At 38.9% G+C, this 15086-nt stretch overlaps 1 protein-coding gene across 1 annotated transcript in view; it reads left to right on the top strand.

The window, feature by feature from the left end:
- The window catches only part of thsd7b (thrombospondin type 1 domain containing 7B), a 629413-nt gene that overhangs the window by 538257 nt on the left and 76070 nt on the right, over positions 1-15086 (top strand). The gene's annotated exons all lie outside the window — the stretch shown is intronic.

Here is a 15086-nt window from a genome sequence, read left to right as displayed (position 1 = left end):
CCTCATGCTGCAGAGCATGAGGAAATCAAGATGGTTGCAAAATTAGATTAGCTGATTTTACCCTGCATTAAAGGGCAAAAGTCCCAGGACATCACTTGGATGCCCAGGAACAACTTTTGGGCCACTTCAGAATATGTGGCCAGTGGCCTTATTGTGTTGATATGTGTGCCGTTTTGAAAGTATATTAACTTTATTTCAAACTTACATATTTTATAGCATAACTACATATCCCATTCCACATTTACTAACACAATTACATCTGCAATATTAAAAGATAACAAATAATACAGTTGGTCACATTGATTACAGAATGCTCTCAAGAGCAGTGGTTCTCAATCTGGGGTCCCCAGATGTTTTTGTCCTACAACTCCCAGAAATCCCAGCCAGTTTACCAGCTGTTAGGATTTCTAGGAGTTGAAGGCCAAAAACATCTGGGGACCCCAGGTTGAGAACCACTGCTCTAGAGCAACATTCTTCAACTAGATGTTTTCCAGATGTTTTGGACTGTAATGCTCACTATTCCCTCATGATATTTGCTTGTTTAGTCCAAAACATCTGTAGGACACTGGCTTAGAACTTGCTATCTTTTAAGTTTCATAGTTTCTTCAAAAAGTATTTCCTAGCAGTAAAATGAACAGCAAATTGGTTTGGTGCTTTAGTTTTCTCAGCCTGATGATATTTATACTTAGCGATTCAAAAAACGGACTTATACATTTTTGACTGAGTCAAAACCCATGTGTGTTCTTCCCAATCAAGGTATTTGATGAATATAAAGTTTCTATGGCAACAGGTTTAAAACAGAAAAATCAATTTCTAAGAATTTGCTGGTTTATGATTAAAATACAGTAAAGTAACAACATCTGTGGTGGTTCTGTTATTCTGATTTAGTTGATGTAGCTTTATGAAAGTTGTTTGTTATCATCACATCTGATTGCCTGAAGATGACAAAGATTAAGTTGGGGGAAAGAAAAGATTTCATAGCACTGACAGCTACTCAGTTCCTACTAAATCACTAAAAAATATTCCAACTGCTGCAAGAATGGGCTACTATTATATGAGAATACAAATGCAAGGCACAAAAAGTTAATTACATATAATCAAAGAATTGTGTTAGCTGTAATTTCTTTCTTATTTTGGGCCTGCCTTGTTAAAAATTAAATTTGATTATCAGTTTTTTAAAGACAGCTTACAATTGTGATAGATCTAGGACAGTGTCTTACCTCTCAATCTAGCAATCAAACCCATTAGACAAATTTACATTGCATTGGAGACTTCATTATTACTGATAATGTCATGTAATAGGGCAGTGCTATGAGGAATAGGGGAGAGATATAGATAAGGAATTTGTCTTGATGCTGCAGCAAGATTTTTAAAAGTGAGGGTGGATAATCATCCCGCTGTTGTTGACCCAAAACAAGAATACCCCATGATTTTTCCAGTGAGTCCAGTGACATATAGAAAGCCACAGGTTGTCCACCTCTGGTTTGAAGTGTTAGCTTACCAAAGAGGCACTGATTCAAGAAGGCAAAAGGTTGAGATTCAAGAGGAGTGGGGAAATGTGACTCTTCGCTTCCCTCAACCAGAATATTTGTGCTGGCTGTGGGGATCTAAATTGTAATCTAAAAAAGTAACTTTTCCAATTGCTGTAATAATGGTAGAAAGAAAATTGGTTGTCATTCATCTCTCAGCGGAAAAGCTGGCTGGAAAGATAGCACAGAGGTGAGAATTCTGCACATGTTTTGCTCAGTTGTCCATCCACCAAGAACAAATTTAGCAAAGACAGAAATGGAGAAGCGGTGGATGATTATTTGACACCCTCCCCCCCACACACACACTGCTAATCATCTGAAGGTGAGACAGCCCTGGAAACATTGGTAGGCATCCCTGTCCTTGGAAGGTGGTGGCACAGAGGGATCCCTCACTCCCCATTGCTCACCTCCTGAAAGCAAGGCTGCTGTATAAATTGACTACCCCATATTCAGGAGCCCAGTTCAATTGGGGAATTATACCTTCCCACCCACCCCCCACAAACACCACCACTTTCTCACATGACAACCCTAACTTCAGAAATGTAAAATTGCTAAAAAATCAAAACCACAGATATAAAAATCATGATTGTGGAGGGCTGACTCTAAATGCTGAGGAGGTTCATGTCAGAGAGAAACTACTAAGCTTTGCTTAACTGTGTTGTCGAAGGCTTTCATGGCCGGGATCACAGGGTTGTTGTATGTTTTCTGGGTTGTATGGCCATGTTCTAGAAGTATTCTCTCCTGACGTTTTGCCACATCTATGGCAGGCATCCTCAGAGGTTGTGAGGATACCTCACAACCTCACAGCCTTTCCCTCTGGGAGTTGTAGTTCACCCTTATACAGACAGCACTGAACCCAGCCGACTTCGGATCTGGACCAAACTTGGCATACTGCCTCATCATGCCCAACTGTGCATACAGGGAGGATACCTCACAACCTCTGAGGATGCCTGCCATAGATGTCGGTGAAACGCCAGGAGAGAATACTTCTAGAACATGGCCATACAGCCCAGAAAACATACAACAACCCTTTGCTTAACTGTTTGGCAATTTCACCTCATGTTTATGCCCAGGTATGTTACTAAGCCATAGGTGACCTCTGCTAGTACAGCTTCAAAAATCTATGAAGAAAAGAAATAATCAGATGCACCTTTTTCTGTAATGTACTGTTACCGCTATCTCAGCAATCAAATATGCATGAAAGACTGGGTTTCATCTCCTTAGGGAAAAAAGCTCAGTAAAGACTTCTTGCACTGACAGTTTATCTTATTATTTTACTAATCTACAGACATACTTCTGCTAAAAGTCTTGCATGTCATCCCACAGGTACTTTGGGGGAAAAGTCTCCTTAGATAAATTTAAAACCAATTGATATTTCTGCTGTGAAAATTGAATCAAGTCTGCTTTACTGATAGTGATTGATGTCTTTTAGCATCTGTGTTAATGAATTTTATAGAAAACAGTGTAGCGCAGCATATGTAATTTGTTATTATTAGTCTTTTATCTAGTATTTGACATGTTGAAATGGTATATAGCTTGTTCAATAGGTTATATTTCACTATAACTGGGAAAAGACAAAGAGTGAGGGTCCCATGGGTTGCATGCAACCCTTGGGATCCTAACACCCCTAAAACTCCCTAAACCCTCTAGGCCCCCCATTTCTGTTTTGTTTTTTTGTTGCAAATGGGCCCATTTGGGGTGATTTTTTGCCCTCAAACTGCCTAAAAGGTGCTAGAGCTTCAGCAGCTTTCCTCAACTGCCTCCTCAACTTTCCAAAAACAGAAAAAAGAAAGACATATCTGAAATTGGCCAAAATGGTAATTGGGGGTTATATTACATCATTTCATCAATATTTTGGTGCCAGTTGAACATAGCCCACCCTAGAATTAGTTGATAACTGAGTATATTACTTTAAAATGCCTTCTCTCAGTAAGCACGTGTTGGTTTATTGTCCTCCTTCATATTGCTGAGTTATCATTATAAATCTATTAGATGATACAGGCCACAATTAACATGCATATGTTCCCTTTCATAGAATCATAGAATCGTAGAGTTGGAAGAGACCTCATGGGCCATCCAGTCCAACCCCCTGCCAAGAAGCAGGAAATCGCATTCAAAGCACCCCCAACAGATGGCCATCCAGCCTCTGCTTAAAAGCCTCCAAAGAAGGAGCCTCCACCACCGTCCAGGGCAGAGAGTTCCACTGCTGAACAGCTCTCACAGTGAGGAAGTTCTTCCTGATGTTCAAGTGGAATCTCCTTTCCTTCAGTAGCTGTAGGCTATGAGGAATGGATGCATTCAGAGTTGCTGAAGTGAAGTTCTGCGTGTAAATGCATGAACATGAATGAATGTGCGATGGGTGTATACATTTAGTTGTGGATTTGATGGCACATTCAAATGTGTGTAAATTTGTTCAACATTGCCATTCAACACAAAGGTGGCATCACAAAATCAAGGTATAACTCAGCCTGCAGAGATATGTGTTACATAATCCAGATGTAGAAACTGAATCATGGTGATTTACTGCAAAAAACCCCCCAAAAAACAGAATAAATTACAGGGTATCTTATCTAGCTGATACTATTTTCAAAGAATCTTATCTGTCTTCCTCATTCATTAGAATTGCTTAAAACTTCTCAGCTATTATTTTAGGATTTGGGCACTCAATTGGATGAAGTTCTAGATGGGTGTGTTCTGCCCCCATGCTCTCTTAACTACCTGAAAGGTGAACTAGCTACACAGAGGACAGATCAGAGATTATATAGTTGAATCAAACAGGAATTTATTAACTGACAATATTTTTTTAGACTTTCCTTCCTCCTCACTACAAAGTCTTTATGAGGAGAGGTAAAGTCTTTGAGAGATAAACACAGTTCTAGTCGAACTGAGACTTTTGAATCCTTATTTCTTCTTATTGTCTCTTTCTTGTATGGTGTTCAACTGTCTCTAAGATGGTCTCATTATTGAACTCTGACTGGACTTGAATACAGCTCTGACTGGATGTGCTATTTTGTAGACTTTCTGGCCTTCCTCTCTCTTCACCTTCCAGTTATGAAAAGGCTGACTTTTCCAAGAACCAGAAGTACTTTGCCTGAGGCTCCACCCTGAGGAGGTTCTTAAAGGGACAGGGCAACGGAGGCATCAAATGCAAAGAGGCTGTCTGACAACCCAGAAACTGTACATAAAATATTAATCTCTCTAACTAAAAAGGTTTAGCTAGGGGTAAACAGTGAGGGTCTTCATGGAACACGACAGAGAGCATCATGTTCTCTGTGTCCCCCTAGGAATATTTTAGATTAGGATTGATAGAGAATAATAATAATAATAATAATAATAATAATAATAATAATAATAATAATAAGTTTATTTATATCCCGCCTCCATCTCCCCTGAAGGGGACTCGGGACGGCTTACAGCAAAATCAAATAAAATATAAAACATCAAAGGACAAAAACAAAAACCAATAATAAAATATACACAATAGGTGAAAAAACACAACGCAGAATTAAAACATCAAATTAAAAACAATGAGGTTGCAATAGTGGATAAGCAAGGTGCACATTATGAGTAACCAATTCGTTAATAGATAAAGTGCATTAGAATCATTTAAGGTCACATTAGGTAGGGAGGAGTCCTGAATAATATCAAGCAATCAGGAATCAGGGGAAGAGTGACCAGTGCAAAAGGTCGAGGAGCATAACAATTGTGATGGAAAAAGGTGATCTTAACCAAAGGCCTGGGTGAAAAGCCAAGTTTTCAGACTCTTCCGAAATGCCATCAATGTGGGGGCTTGCCTGATCTCCCCCGGCAGCGAATTCCATAACCAGGGGGCCACTACAGAGAAGGCCCTCTCCCTCGTCCCCACCAACCACGCTTGTGATGCTGGCGGAAGCAAGAGGAGGGCCTCCCCCGATGAGTACTGGCTTCACCACGAGGCAGAGTGAAACAACCACTTCAGACAGCAGTTGCTGGAAGGCAGTAGTTAACACTTAAACCATTTATCTTGTATCTCCTAGTAATTCCTCTCTGTTAAAAGATAGGACTATGTGGTACATATCTTCCTCAGAGACATATCAGAACTGAGCAACTACTCTTCATCCCCTGTGGTGGACTACATATTGCAGTTAGAATTGAAAAATCATATTAAAATTGCCGTACGACACTTCTTATGATGTCTGAAAATTTGATAATATTGGAGGGCATCTTTATGCTGCTTTGTTTTGTTCCTGGGGATTCTTTATTTCTGTCCCCACCCCTCTTTTAAAGCTAAGAAGCATAGTTTTGAGGTGCTTCAGAGGATGTGGGGACCTTGCAGCTTTCCTCATTCCTAAAATAAACGACATAACTTCTTTCTCTCAGAGGCCCCTCTACATTGCCATATAATCCAGATTATCAAAAATGATAATCCTCATTATGTGCTTTGATCTGGATTATATGAGTCTACACTGTCATATAATCCAGTTCAAAGCAGATCATCTGGATTTTATATGGCAGTGTAGAAGAGGCCACAGACAGTCTGAAATATATATTAAAATTCCGTTCACTGAATATGGATGGAGCTAGCTTTTATATCAGGCAACCACCCAAATAGTCCTATGCAGAGAAGAAAAGAGTTTGATAAAGTATATTATCAAGCCATGCTTGCTAAAAGGCCCAAGTCGGGTCTCTCAGAATTTAAAGTAGCTTTGAAGGCAGATCACTTTTTTGAAATATCCAGATCACTTTTTATTGGAAATCTATAAAGGTTCAGACACAATGTCACAAGACTGGAGTAACATTTTTCTTGGTACAACAATAACAACAACAACAACAACAATAAAAACATCATCATCATCATCAACAACAACAACAACAACAACTTCTTTCTCCCCAATGGACACAGGCGGCTTACATGGGGACCAAGTCCAATAATGCAACAATAAAATACAACGACATAAGATACATTCAATTACAATGAATTAATATATAAAAACATATAAAAATCATAAAAAACTTAAACTCAACAATAACCAATCGCTGATGCAATGGACGTGTTCAAAAGTTGGAGGCAATGCAATAAATTATATATATGCAATATATTGTACGGTCACTAATAAGATGGGCCTGTAATAAAGTGCAGTGGCTGGGTATAGATGGAGGTAAAAGGACTCTGTCAAATTGTGCCAAATTAGTCAAAAACACATTGAAATAACCAGGTTTTCAGGTCTTTCCGGAATGTGGCCAAGATAGGGGCTAATCTAATTATTCTCGGGAGGGAGTTCCAGAACCTTGAAATAAGATCCTCACTTCTGGTTCATTCAGGGCTCCCAAATGAAACGTGAAGCCCTAGCACAGAAATATCCATGGACTTTGATGCTCAAGATGTCCTTCAGGTGTACCAAAATTACAAGTGGCTGTTGATGTGAAGAAAGATAAGTAGTCTGATATATAGGCTAGCAAAACACTTGCAATTTCTGTGTCAGCACAAATTACAGTGCGTATGTAGGAGATTGATACGTTCTGCTTTGTGTACTCCCAAAGCATGGGATGCCAACTCAGCCATAGTGCAACCCAGTGTATTTTGCCCACATTACTGCTCCGGATTAGCATTTTGTCGGAATAAATAAACATAGAGAACACAGGTGCTTACAAAAGGTCACCATCATCATCTTCACAATATATCCTGTGAGCTTTTCACTTTATCTAGTTTATTCTAAATAGTGAAAATAGATAAGTTGTTCTCGGATGTCTCAGAAACTACCAGCTCTTTTGCCACTCTTTTGTTACACAGTGAAAGTTAAAGCCCTCTTATCCTGACAGCTTGGCTCAAAGCAGGAAGATTTCCCCTTCCCTTTTCGAATAGTAAGCAGCACTTCATTAGTTGCTCATCACTTTTCCCCCCTAGCAGTCCTTCACAGTTTTATGTCTGTATGAAAGTTGTTCAAATATACAAAAGAAAAAGCCTTTAGCTGTGCTGTGGTGTGTGGACAAGCTCCCTGGGAATGTGAAAATTTACAGATGTAATGGATGCTCACCAAGCAGTGAAAAAGAGAAAATCTTTGAAACGTATTATTAATCTCACTGTGTGGAATTCCCCTGTTGCATCTTCAGCTATTTGTATTTTGTGTAGATAAGAATGGGAAACGGAGACTTTATTGCATGAGACAGGCAAACTGGGCATTAAAGCAAGACCTTTTGGAAAGTCCCTATCACCCAACACCATTCACATCCCACTGCCTCCTGCTGTCAATGTCACTATTGGTGAGGTCACAACAGGGCTCTCAGCCATGTGATCACAAGAATTGATGCCACTAGCCCCCTCTATGGATTGTCACGTTGTCGTGATGAGAGAGTTTGCGTGTCCCAAGGCTCTAGCAAGACTCTGGCAGGGAATTGCTTCTGGCTTGGCAGCACAGCAGTGGGTCTTTTTGACATGAGGACACTGGATCACCTGATCCAGCTGTCCACATTTCAAAAACACCAGAGTCCCTCTGGAGTTTCCTGGAAGCCTTAGAGTAATTTTCTTCTCTTTTTGTGCAAAGTGAATGTCTAGAAACAGCACTTCTGCTGTGGAACCAGATGTATGTCATGTTGACTAGATGCTGCCCATTTGAGCTGAGTTTATTTGGCCTGTATTGATGTGGTCTGAGCATCGTCAGCTGCTGTGGCACATGCCCTATTGCTCTACTATGGGCCTATATGGAAAGAAACTCCTATTACTAGCATAAGAAGTTTCTTTTGTCCAATAACACAATCTGCAATGGCCAGCCAAATATACAGTTCACTATATTTCTTCTCCATTCAGGCATGCCGGCCACATGACCTTGGAGGTGTCTACAGACACCGCCGGCTCTTCGGCTTAGAAATGGAGATGAGCACCAACCCCCAGAGTTGGACACGGCTGGACTTAATGTCATGGGAAAACCTTTACCTTTACTTTATTATATTTCTTCTCTTCTTGTTTCTTCTCATATTTTTTCTGATTTTTTTTTTAAAAATAAAGTTGAATAAGGAACTGAATTTAAGTCAAGAAAAAAGTAGTTCTTCACACAATATAGAATCAAACCATGGAATTCACTTCCACAAGTGACAGTCATTAAGCCTGGAAAGTTTGTTAGAGGGTACTGGAAAAATTCATGGAGGAAATATCATGAATGGTTACTGATTTATGTATCTATTAGGCTTGTCCGATCGATGGAAAAAATGTTTCAATTCTCGTTTCTAAAGTAGGGGGTGCCGGCTCTTCGATGTAGAAATTATTTCTAAATGTTTCACCCAAAATTTTTGGATATTTCCGAAAATTCGTAATGTTTCTAAAATGTTTCTAAAATGGCTGACGCGCATGCGCAATCGCCAAAAAAACAGGAAACCGGGGGGACTTTTCTGGGGGTCTCCCGCCCTCATTTCTTGAGCTATTCTCATCAAATTTGGTACAGTGGGAGAACACATTCCACACTCTTTGCTCAACAAATTGCAGAATGTTTCCTGTCTCCTATGATTTTTGGCGAATTTTCATAACTTTTTATAATACACTATTTTTCAATATTTGAAGAAAACTGTTCCTGGTTTGAAAGTCTTATTTCCTGTTCAATTGGGTTCTTATCACTGTAAAAGTCCCTCTTCTACTTATGTAGACTTTGGATTAGAAATGCAGCACACGCCAAGCAATGCCTTGACAGGATTGGCAACGTCCTTTGGAAACTATAAATTGCTGTGGACCCTCTATTGAATCAAATCAATGTCTGACTTTGTGATTGCAGAAATAAAACTCAGCCCAAGGCTTGGGAATAGAAATGGAGCGTGAGGGAAGCAATGCCTTGGCGGGTGCCCCACGTCCTTTGGAAACTATTTCTTCCAATGTACTCTTTAGGTTTGAAAACAATGTGTGTCTTTGTAACTGATGCAATAACACTCAGCCCGGGGGCTTGGGATTATAAACGAAGCGTGAGGGAAGTTCAGCGCTTACAGGGACACAGATGTGCTTAGAAAACTATAATTTTCAAGCTCCCTCCTTTTAAGACTTGGAAAGAAAGGCTTATGGGGTGATTGCTTTATTCCAGAAAAAGTAAAAAAGGAAAGGCCAAAGTTCTCCCTCAGGAGCTCAGCGCTTACAGGGAAGCAGACGTGCTGCTTAGAAAACTATAATTTTCAAGCTCCCTCCTTTTAAGGCTTGGAAAGAAAGGCTTATGGGGTGATTGCTTTATTTCAAAAAAGGAAAAATAGAAAGGCAAAAGGTCTACCTCAGGAGAAGGAACCAACCCAAAGCTCAGCACTAGCAGGGAGGGACGCAGACTCCTTTGGGGAAAAAAAATTCCCAACATCCACAGCAAGGACTCTGCCCCAAGCCAATTTCCCCCCAACACAATATCTAAGCAGCAACAACCCTCTACCCCCCAGTCACTTTGCCCTCTCAGCTTCACGGCGCGCGCGAACCACCCTCTCTCCTCGGTATCCCAACCCAGAATGGCTTGGCTCCGTGCGGAGGCGATTTTTATAGCGATTCTACACGTGGACGCGGAGGACGCTAGCCCCCACCTTTTTTAGCCATTGCAGAAGACTCTGATTGGCAGGGAGCGGGAGCCATGTTAGGCTGCGCTAGGCTCCCGTTCATGTTAGGTTGCAGAAACAAAAAATAAATAAATAATAATATTTAAAAAATATTAAAAAAAATTTGGAGGAAAAAAAATAACGAAAATTTTAAGACACAATTACAGAATGGGCCAACGATGGATCATATTACATTGCCAGTTGCGCCCACGGAAAACGTTTCAATACTCGTGTCAAAAAACGGGAACAATACGAAATAATTACGGTAGGAGAATTTTTACGAACATATGGACAACCCTAGTATCTATATATTACTGTATTCAAGGAGACAGTATGCTGGGGATGTGAACAGGTTTGTATTTCTCTTCTGCTGTGGGTTTTCGGCAAGCAACTAGGTAGCCCTTATAGCAGTGGCTCTCAAGCTGTGGGTCCCCAGATGTTTTGGCCTTCAGCTCCCAGAAATCCTAACAGCTGGTAAACTGGCTGAGATTTCTGGAAGCTGTAAGCCAAAACATCTGGGGATGCACAGGTTGGGAACCACTGCCATAAAGGAACATAATGCTGAACTGGATAAGCCCTTGGTCTAATCCATCAGAACTTTTCTTTTGTTCTTAAATCTTGTTACATATTTATTTTACTCTTGTTTCAGTCTGTATTGGAACTGATTGTTCATTTGCCATGAATCATATCCACTTTGTCAGTCATAAAACAAGGAGTGAAAATACTCCTGTCTCTAGAATTTGCAGTGTGGTACAGCTGCAAGCGAAGATGCTTTGATGTAAATCTGATGAAGCTTGATGCCATTCTTCACAGTTAAGGAAAAAGTAGATTTCATGATGGTAAAGGAAAATTGGGCTTAATACATTTCAGGTTGCTTGTTACCAGTAAACAATGGAAGAGAAAAGAATAAATCAACATCAGGCTGTTCACTTAGGAGGGAATGCAAATAATATAAGTCATCAGTCTTAGCAGAGTTAATCCTCAAGATACACTTCCTAAGCCTCTCTTTTTAACTTCTCAGGCTGAACAATATGTTTGTACAATATTTTAGACATAGACAAATAGGGTGACCAACAGATGCTACGGCACCAATCATCCTGGGGCAGGGATGGAGTATTATAAATGCCACATTTTCATTATTCGGGTAAAGGGTTTTTCCCCCTAGTAAAATCTATATAATGTATTGTACTTTAGCAATGCTTCTAAGGTCATTTAGAAAAATGAGGCTAAATGTTCACCAGTCACAACTCCAGTACATCCTTTATTTAAAAGATAAAAATATTGACACCAGGTGGAGCTCCTAGGGATGGAATTCTACACTTTTAACACCTATTTTCAAAGAGAATCTTACTCCTGGAAACCTCCCAAACCAGCAGATGAAATAGGAAGAAAAATGGAAAAATATATTGTCTGTTGACATGATTTGTGTATGTGGCTTCCAGGTGGTGTGGTGTTTATCATAGAATGATAGCTTAGGAAGAGACCTCAAGGGTCATGTAGCCCAACAGTACTATTCCTACACAATGATGAGTAAAAAAAACTCAACACATGAGTGAGGCCACATTGAGTAGTCTGCCCAAAAGTGTATTGCATGAAACATAGTTCTGCCTTCAAAGTCTACACATACAACATGAACATTTAAGGTGTTGGCTTTCATGTATGTGGAACACCTCCATAGAACACATGTAATCTGCACTGTAGTCCTACCTGTATACATCTAGCTGTATTTATATGCTGTGTGTGTTGGACAGGAACATCTGGGGAAAAGAAATTTTGTTTAGGCAAAGTGGGCCCCATCTACACTGATCATTTAATGTAGTTTCCTGAACCTCACTCCCCATCCAAACTAGATATTAACCAGGTGGTGAGAACTGGGTGGTACATCTGGTTAGGAAAAGAGTTTAGCTCAGGCCAAATGTGTTTCTTTTTTTCTTTTTTCTTTTTGTCCTTCCTGAATCACTGTAGAGCTCTTAACAGTGCAAAAGCAATTATGCTTCCCAGCAGCCACCTAAAAGAATGTTTTACTTACTGGCCCAAGCGAATGGCTAAATGCAATTGACACTTATACATCTTAATCCTAAAGGGCAGTTTAACATGTGGATTCTACAATCTTGGGCACTGCAGGAGGTGAACTGCATCTCCTAATCTCCCATTGAATTTTTATTTACAATTTTAAATTTGAATACATAACAGGTTAAGATTAACAAGCTTTTACTTAGCATTTTTGGTAGAATCAGATTCTTTTGTGCTTCCTTCTCATTCCCCAGCAAAAGTACTGTCCAAGAGAATCCTTGATTAATCAGATCACTGAAATCTTATAATACAGCCATGCCAAAATGAATGTAATTACAATTACAATACAATTAATCCTTTTGGAATATTCTTATACATCTCATTTGAAATGTATGAGGCATTATATGGAATTTTATGAGCATAAATGCTTTATACACATAATTACAGGTAAGAAGAGTGAGAACAGTTGCTAAGGATATGTGCCTAGAAAGTGGTATATGTGTGACATTTGTAAGACAACAGGCATACCTGGCCTATTCTCCTCATGACAATGAAATTATAGTGTACATTTCAGATGTTTTGTAGAATATATCAATCAAGGCTTATATCCAGTTGTAACTTCTCACTAGAGTAAACCCACTGGAACACTTGCATTTACTTAAGTTTTTACTTTGCTCCCATTGCTTTTGTGAGCTTTGAGGGTATAAATTACAATATTGTGCATCATCTCACACAGCATTACACAGCATTTCCTGTATTCTATACTATATTCTACACAAGAAATTTAAATGTATTATATAATTGCAAAATAGACATTGCAAAATCAATTAGGACTTTATCCTAGGAAGGGAGCAAACTGCTATTGAAGCAGGACCATCATCTGTCATACAATACTGTATGTATTCCATTGGCTGTCTGACTCCACCCCATAATAAACACATTCCCGCTAGTTGATAGGAAATCCTATCAATAGCTGCATACTGCAACACTATCTGCTGCGATGGGGCATACGGCAACAAAAGTGATGCCAAGGATGAAATTCTCTTCCTCCCTCCCCTTGCTATTCCCAATGAGTACTTGTTGGATTTTAATTTTATATGATTTTTCTATTAAACACAGTAAAGCTAAAATTTTGCTTTAAGTATATTTTTAACATTATGGAGCAGCAGATGTGCAGGAGAGAAGAAATATCAGATTATACAGAAGTAGGATGCCAGACCACAGTGGCAAATTGGTGCATTTATGCCAGTACAGAGATGTGCGATAGTAACAGTTCTCATGCTGGTATGTTGCTGCTTGCGGTGATTGTGTGACTGCTGTGGAACAGCAAGTGATAAAGTCCTTAGATAATAAGAAAAATGCAATAACCACCAATGTAGCATAAACATGTATTAAATAATACATATTCTTTCATGGACTAAGTTATGAGAACTAATTGAACATAGATAACATGGTTTTCTGATCCGTTTCGTTAGTTATAAGCAGCACTTGCATTTGGAAAATTCAAAATATTTAGAAAATAGGTTAGCTCATCACTTCTGTGGTTATCTGATTATACCTAGCATTTAAAATATTGTTTAATTACTGCTGAAACTATCTGAATAACATAATAATTAATACAATGTTACTCATTTGTTATTTATTTCCCCCTATCAATTGTGTTAAATTACTTATTGTGCCACTGATACTATGAGTTTCTCTGTCATTTCCTACAATGTATTGTAACAGTTTGTCTGCCTGCTAATTATTTTTGAATTATACATGGTAAGGGAAATGCAGTACTTTATTGCTAGGAGCAGAACAAATGCTGATACAGTGTTCCCTCACTATTTCGCGGTTCGCTTTTCACGCCCTTGCTGTTTTGCAGTTTTTTAATAAACACTAAAATAATAGTATAAATCATAAAATTATATTATAAATCCCTCTTTCTACTTCCTTCCTAAGGAGAAGCCTAAGGAAGGAAGGGAAGCCGAAGGGAGAGAAAAAGAGGCTGAAGCAGCTTTGTTTTTGCCTCACAAGGCATGTGTGTGCTTGAGAGGCAAGGAGGGGACAGAGAGAGATTGTAAACCAGTGAGATTGTAAACCAGTGAGACACTTAACAGATTTTCACTTTTCGCAGGTAGTCCTGGTACGTAACCCCCGCTATAAGTGAGGGAACACTGTACATAATATTTTCATTGCTCTAGAACTCCTATACTGGATTGCACAAGATTATTATTGGAAACAGGAACTATCTACATAGTTGTCCTGATTAGTTTACTTCTCCTTTAGTTTGCCATTCATTGACCACCAAAATTGTTCTGTAGAGGCAATACTTAACTTGAACCTATGTGATAGTTTTAATTGAATATTTCCACATTTCTATATACTTGACTAAATAACAGTTTGGAGGGTCTTTGGTTTGTTCTTTGATCATTCATAAAGACTGGAATCCAACATATACATTTGCCTATAATAAAGCCAAATCTATATTTGTATTTCAACTGACCTAAATGCAGCTGTTAATACAATCCTGTAAATCTTGACTTCCCCAATTCTCATTGATTCAAAATCATATATTCGAATTTAAACTAACAGTTGGATGTTGTTTCCCAAATCTAAAGATAAAAAAGAATTTGGTTTTCGTCAAGTTCCACTAACAAAATGTTGAGGGTATATTCTACAGTCAGTTATCTGTGACTAATACCGCATTTTCATAGGTCCTGAAAATGTACAGATACAATATTTTCTGTGTAGAAAAACAAAGTGAATAAAGCTTGATCAAGCCCCTTTATTTTGAACCACATTTGAATTAAAAACCGTTATTCTTTTTTCCGCAGTTTGTGCATATAATCTTAAAAATTGTAGTAATTGACTGGCTGATTATAGTAATTATTACAACCCCACATCAGCTTTGTGCATTTTCACTGTGTTATGTTAGGAAATAAACGAAATGCTTCAACTTTTGAATTCAAAGATTACTATGACTCAATGAGATGTACTAAAGCAGGGCATGAAGCAACCATAAACAGAAAGCAC

Source organism: Anolis carolinensis, chromosome 1 (genome assembly GCF_035594765.1).
Source record: "Anolis carolinensis isolate JA03-04 chromosome 1, rAnoCar3.1.pri, whole genome shotgun sequence".
Classification (NCBI taxonomy): domain Eukaryota; kingdom Metazoa; phylum Chordata; class Lepidosauria; order Squamata; family Dactyloidae; genus Anolis; species Anolis carolinensis.
This window is presented reverse-complemented; position numbering and strand designations above follow the sequence as displayed.